The sequence below is a fragment of the Bos grunniens genome, chromosome 7, assembly GCF_055505025.1.
Source record: "Bos grunniens cultivar Pamir isolate PY7600 chromosome 7, Bosgru_T2T1.0, whole genome shotgun sequence".
NCBI classification, from domain to species: Eukaryota; Metazoa; Chordata; class Mammalia; order Artiodactyla; family Bovidae; genus Bos; species Bos grunniens.
In genome coordinates, this window is record NC_141171.1 from 100964814 (window position 1) to 100971931 (window position 7118).

The 7118-nt window shown below is 36.2% G+C and overlaps 1 long non-coding RNA gene across 2 annotated transcripts in view; it reads left to right on the forward strand.

Annotated features, from left to right (window-relative positions):
* The window catches only part of LOC147370037 (uncharacterized), a 163196-nt gene extending 156808 nt beyond the window's left edge, over positions 1-6388 (forward strand). Inside the window, exons 4-5 of one of the 2 annotated variants that reach the window (XR_015168342.1) lie at positions 53-176; positions 5335-6388. This is a non-coding gene — a long non-coding RNA (uncharacterized LOC147370037). The remainder of the gene's footprint in view (positions 1-52; positions 177-5334) is intronic. The other variant, XR_015168343.1, reaches the window with a different exon arrangement.
* The last annotated feature ends 730 nt before the right edge of the window (positions 6389-7118 follow it).

Sequence of the window (7118 nt, forward strand, 5' to 3'; positions counted from 1 at the left end):
TGTTTATCATAAATGTATGGTGAATTTTTTCAAATCTTTTCTGCATCTATAGAGATGATCATTTGGTTTTTGGAAAAGAAAATGGCAACCCACTCCAGTAATCTTGCCTGGAAAATTCCATTGACAAAGGAGCCTGGTAGGCTACAGTCCATGAGGTCACAAAGGGTTGGACACAAGTGAGCTACTTCATTCAATTTTCAGTTTGTTAATGTGGTTTGTCAAAGTGGTTTATTTGTGGATATTGAAAAATCCTTGCAGCCCTGGAATAAATCCCACTTAATTGTGTTGTATGATCTTTCCAAAGCATTGTTGGGTTTTGTTTGCTAGCATTTTGTTGAGGATTTTTGTATGTATGTTCATCAGTGATCACTTCAGTTCAGTTCAGTTCAGTTGCTCAGTCATGTCCGACTCTTTGCAACCCCAAGAATCCCAGCACGCCAGGTCTCCCTGTCCATCATCATCTCCCGGAGTTCACTCAAACTCATGTCCATTAAGTTTGTGATGCCATTCAACCATCTCATCCTCTGTCGTCCCCTTCTCCTCCTGCCTCCAATCCCTCCCAGCATCAGGGTCTTTTCCAATGAGTCAACTCGTCCTATGAGGTGGCCAGAGTACTAGAGTTTCAACTTCAGCATCAGTCCTTCCAATGAACACCTAGGACTGATCTCCTTTCAGATGGACTGATTGGACCTCTTTGCAGTCTAAGGGACTTTCAAGAGTCTTCTCCAACACCACAGTTCTAAAGCATTGATTCTTCAGTGCTCAGCTTTCTTCACAGTCCAACTCTCACATCCATACATGACTACTGGAAAAATGATAGCTTTGACTAGATGGACCTTTGTTGGCAAAGTAACGTCTCTGCTTTTGAATATGCTATCTAGGTTGGTCATAACTTTTCTTCCAAGGAGTAAGCGTCTTTTAATTTCATGGCTGCTGTCACCATCTGCAGTGATTTTGGAGCCCAGAAAAATAAAGTCTGACACTGTTTCCACTGTTTCCCCATCTATTTCCCATGAAGTGATGGGACCAGATGCCATGATCTTCGTTTTCTGAATGTTGAGCTTTAAGCCAACGTTTTCACTCTCTCTTTCACTTTCATCAAGAGGCTTTTGAGTTCCTCTTCACTTTCTGCCATAAGGGTGGTGTCATCTGCATAACTGAGGTTATTGATATTTCTCCGGGAAATCTTGATTCCAGCTTGTGCTTCTTCCAGCCCAGCATTTCTCATGATGTACTCTGCATAGAAGTGAAATAAGCAGGGTGACAATATACAGCCTTGATGTACTCCTTTTCCTATTTGGAACCATTCTGTTGTTTCATGTCCAGTTCTAACTGTTGCCCCCTGACATGCATACAGGATTCTCAAGAGGCAGGTAGTTGGTCTGGTATTCCCATCTCTTTCAGGATTTTCCACAGTTTCTTGTGATCGACACAGTCAAAGGCTTTGTCATCATCAATAAAGCAGAAATAGATGTTTTTTCTGGAAGTGTCTTGCTTTTTCTGTGATCAGCAGATATTGGCAATTTGATCTCTGGTTCCTCTGCCTTTTCTAAAACCAGCTTGAAAATCAGGAAGATCACAGTTCACATATTGCTGAAGCCTGCCTTGGAGAATTTTGAGCATTACTTTATTAGCGTGTGAGATAAGTGCAATTGTGCGGTAGTTTGAGCATTCTTTGGCATTGCCTTTCTTTGGGATTGGAATGAAAACTGACCTTTTCTGGTCTTGTGGCCACTGCTGAGTTTTCCAAATTTGCTGGCATATTGAGTGCAGCACTTTCACAGCATCATCTTTCAGGATTTGAAATAGCTCAACTGAAATTCCATCACCTCCACTAGCTCTGTTCATAGTGATGCTTCCTAAGGCCCACTTGACTTCACGTTCCAGGATGTCTGGCTCTAGATGAGTGAACACACCATTGTGATTATCTGGGTCATGAAGATATTTTTTGTACACTTCTTCTGTGTATTCTTGCCACCTCTTCTTAATATCTTCTGCTTCTGTTAGGTCCATACCATTTCTGTCCTTTATCGACCCCATCTTTGCATGAAATATTCCCTTGGTGTTTCTAATTTTCTTGAAGCAATCTCGTCAGTGATATTGGCCTTTAATTTTTATTTTTTGTGTCATCTTCGTCTGGTTTTGTTATCAGGCTGATGGTGGCTTCATAGAATGAGCTAAGGAGTGTCCCTGTACAAATTTTTGAAAGAGTTTCAGAAGGATACCAGTTTGCTTTTCTCTAAATGTTTGATAGAATTGGCCTGTGAAGTGATACTGGTTCTAGGCTTTTGTTGGGAATTTTTAAATCAGTGGTTTGTTTTTGGTACCTGTGATTGGTCTGTTCACATTTTTTATTTCTTCATGGTTAAGTCTTAGAAAATTGTACCTTTCTAATAATTTGTCCATTTCTTCTAGGTTGTCCGTTTTATTGGTACAGAGTCATTTGTTTTAGTCTCTTATTACCCTTTGTATTTCTGTGGTAACTGGAACTGTATGTAACTGTAACTGGTAACTGTGTGTCCCTTCTCCTTTTTCACTTTTAATTTTTTGATTTGAGCCCTCTCCTAGTTTATTCTTGTATCTAGCTAAAGTTTTATCAATCTTGTTTATCTTCTAAAAGAAGCAGCTTTTGTTTCATTGATATTTTCCATTGTTTTCTTTACCTTTATGATTGCTTTAAAAAAATATTTGGAGTTAGCTGATTTACAGTGGTTTCTTTCCTTGTACTAACTTTGAGTTTGTTTATTTTTCTTTCTCTAGCTTCTTTAGGTGTAAGATTAAGCTGTTTATTTGATAATTTTATTGTTTCCTGAGGTAAGAGTGTATTGCTGAAAATTTCTTAGAACTGCATTTGCTATGTGCTATAGGTTTTGAATTATTGTGTTTTTGTGGTCATTTGCCTCTAGGTATTTTTTTTAATTCCTCTTTGACTTCTTCAGTGAGCTGTTGCTTATTTAGTTACATATTGTTTAGCTTCCATGTGTTCTGATTTTTATAGTTTTTTCCCCCTCTAATTGATCTCTAATCTCATAACATTGTAGTTGGGAAAGATGGTTGATATGATTTCAGTTTTTTAAAATTTACCAAGGCTTGATTTGTGGCCCAAGATATGATCTGTTCTGGAGAATGTCCCGTGTGCACTTGAGAGGAATGTTTATTCTGTGCTTTTTGATGGAATGCTCTATAAATATCAGATAAGTCCCTCTGGTCTAATGCATTGTTTAAGGCCTGTGTTTTCTTGTTAATTTTTTGTCTGGATGATCTGTCTTTTGATGAAGGTAGGAGGGCAGTTAAATTCCCTCACTATTATTGTGCTATTGTTGATTTTTCCTTTTATGGCATTTAGTATTTGCCAATACATGAGGGTGCATATATATTTACAATTATTATATCTTCTTCTTGACTTGATCCCTTGATCATTATTCATTGTCCTTCTTTGTGTCTTGTAATAGTCTTTATTTTAAAATCTATATTGTCTGATATGAGTATTGCTATTGTATTTCTTTTGATTCCCATTTACGTGGAATACCTTTCCCCATCTCCTCACCTTTAGTCTGTATGTATCCCTAGATCTGAAGTGGTTTTCTTGTAAACAGCATATGTTACCAGTCTTGTTTTTGTATCTACTCAGCCAGTCTATATCTTTTGGTTGGAGCATTTAATCCACATACATTTAAGGTGATTATTGACATGAATGTTCTTATTTCCATTTGGTTAATTGTTTGGATTTGTTTTTTAAGGTCTTTTTTATTCCTTTCCTCTCCTGTTTTCTTCTCTTGTAATTTGATAATGATCTTCAGTGTTATGTCTGGACTGCTTTTACTTTTGCATGTTTATCTATTATAGATTTTTTGTTTGTAGTTTCTATGAGGTTTTGATATATTAATAGCAGTCTATATATTGTACAAGATTATTTTAAGTTGCTGGTCTCTTAATTTCCAATGCATTTCCAATATCCTGAATTTATACCCTCCTCTTCTCATAATTGCTGGTTTTAATATCATATTTGTGTGTTGGTGATTGCCTACCTTTGTTTGTTGAGGCTTTTTTTTAAATATAAAGGTTTTAAGATGTAAATTTCTTTTGAAAAGCTCTGCTTTACCTGCATGCTGTAAATTTGAAATCTTGTGGGTTTTTATTAATTTATTCAAAATACATTGTATTTTCATTGTATATTTCTCTTTTGATACATGGGTTGTTTAGAGCTGTGTAGGTTGCCAAATACTTGAGAATTCCCCCAAGTTCCCTCTGTTATTGATTTCTACCTTAATTCCATGATGGTCAGAGAATATACTGAATGTGCTTTCCGTTCTTTTAAGTTTATTAAGATATGCTTTAGAGTCAAGCAGATGATCTATCTTGTGCTTGAAAAACAAATGTTCTTCTGCCTTCTGCCTTCATGTAGAGCACTCTATAGAGGTCAGGTGAGTCAAGCTGGCTGATAGTGTTGATCATGCTCATTGTACCATTGCTGATATTCTGTTTAGTTGTTTTGTCAATTAATAGAAATACTATATCAAATCTTGCAACTCTTATTATTTTCTACTCTTGGTTATGTCAAATTTTGCTTCCTGTGTTATAAGCTGCTGCTGCTAGGTATTTAGTTAAGAAAAACTAAAGCACAAAGGCTTATATACAAATGTTTATGGCAGCTTTATTCACAGTAGGAAAAAACAAAAAACAATCCTTATGTTTATCAAACATAATGAAGCCTATCTACACAATAAAACACAATAAAATGCAGTATTTTTTAATATCAAAATAGCCTACTGATACGTGCAACATGGATTGAAATAAATATTAGCTTTTTGAGCAAAAAAAAAAAAAGCCATATTCCAGTCAATCATTGATTGCCTGGGGCTGGGAAAGATAGACTGAGACTGCAAATAGCCGTAGGAATCTGTGTGGAGTCTGAAAATGATCTGTATCTTGATTATAGTAGTGGTTTCATGAGTGTGTATATCTGACAAAATTTATTATATTATAAATATGTTATAAATATCATATTATAAACATGTTGGTAACATAAATAATTCACATGTGTGTGTCAGTATCCTTAATGTGGGCTGCTTCTCTTACAAAAACTGCTTATGCAAATTTGAGATGAATATCTTCCAATGGCAATAAAGAAGGCAATATAAAAGTAGGGATGTTCTCAGTTTGGAGAATGAAAACTTAAATTGTGCATCTTTTACATGCAAATGAACCCAGATTTAGCAATCCTAAATATTAATAGCTTTGGCTGAAAGAAGTTACACAATAACCTTCATAAGTATTTCCTACTCTGTTTCATAAATGATCATTAAAACCAGTACGATATTTATTTATTAATAGTACTGTGAAGAAGGCTGAGCACTGAAGAATTGATGCTTTTGAACTGTGGTGTTGGAGAAGACTCTTGAGAGTTCCTTGGACTGCAAGGAGATCCAACCAGTCCATTCTGAAGGAGATCAGTCCTGGGATTTCTTTGGAAGCAATGATGCTAAAGCTGAAAGTCCAGTACTTTGGCCACCTCATGCGAAGTGTTGACTCATTGGAAAAGACTCTGATGCTAGGAGGGATTGGGGGCAAGAGGAGAAGGGGATGACAGAGGATGAGATGGCTGGATGGCATCACTGACTCGATGGATGTGAGTCTGAGTGAACTCCAGGAGTTGGTGATGGACAGGGAGGCCTGGCATGCCGTGATTCATGGGGTCGCAAAGAGTCGGACACAACTGAGCGACTGATCTGATCTGATCTGATACTTAAGGGACTTCCTAGACAGTCCAGTGGCTAAGACTCCATGCTCTTAATGCAGGGAGCACGGGTTCAATCCCTTGTCAGGAAACTAAGATCCTGCATGCCCCATGGTGTGGCCAAATATGTGTGTGTGTGTGTGTGTGTGTATAAAATACATATAAATAAACAAGGAAACAAACCTCCCCCTAGTCACAGTACTGAATGACCAAAATTTCAGAGATCACAGTTGAGTTGAGCTTTGCTTTATTTTATATGACTTCAAAGCAACTATTTTCTAAATTATTCAGAAGAGATGATCAATGCGTCATTTTCAAAGATGTCTAATTATTTGTGTCTCAGCCATCATTGCTTGAGTTCTTCATCCACTGTTTCAGACCCTAGGATATACCCAGAGCAAGTTTGATGTGGTCTTTGCCCGCACCAAAGTTAAAACCCAATAGGAGCAGGCAATGTATTATTAACTGTGTAAAGTGCTATAAACAAATATAAAATGATATAGGATAGTATTATGTGTGAAGTTGAGGATGTCTCCTTGAAATCAAGTAGATGTTTACTTTAAGGGGGGAATGCTTCTGAGGAGATATTTGAGCACTGACCTTAAGTATGACAGGAAATCACTATGTGAATATCTCCAGGAAGAGCATTCAAAACATAGGTCATAGATATCAAGTGCCAAGTGCTAGAGATCAGAAGAAACTCCGAATTTTCTGCTTAAAGAAGAGAGGCCCATTGAACCTAAAGTTAGTGGATCAGGTTGGAGTTGAGTGAAAGGAGGTACTTAATTAAGCATTTAACCAAACAATATTGTTCCCAGCTAAAATTCCTCAAAGTCTAGTTCTCCTAAAATGTTTTTAAACTTTAAAGTGAACATGTAACACTATGGGATAGACATTCTCAGTATAAAATGAAACTGAAGAACTTTATGTAAATTTTTTCCTCAACATTTGAAATCTCTGAAATTATAAAAAATAAACTCTAATTGTAAAACTCACAAGTATTTTAAAGTAAACACTCAATATTTGCCTGGATAATTATATATATATATCTTCAAAAACTAAAAACGTTCAGTTCACTAATTGAACATAAAATTTAGAGAATTCAGCTGCAGTATGTTAAGCTGAAGCATGTATATACACATTGACAGTTCATATCTTGGGCTACCTGGAGTTTAGGAAAAGAGCATTTTAACAATTAAAATGTAAACAGCCTGACTTGAAGCAATAATAGCTCATTAATCTAACTTAATCATTCAATAATTTTCCATAATTTGAAGAACTGCATGTCTAATAAAAAAATAGGAAGTTTGATTTTATAATATATTCATTGCTCCATTGACTTTGAACCACTCATATGTTCACCTGATCAGAAATTTCTAGT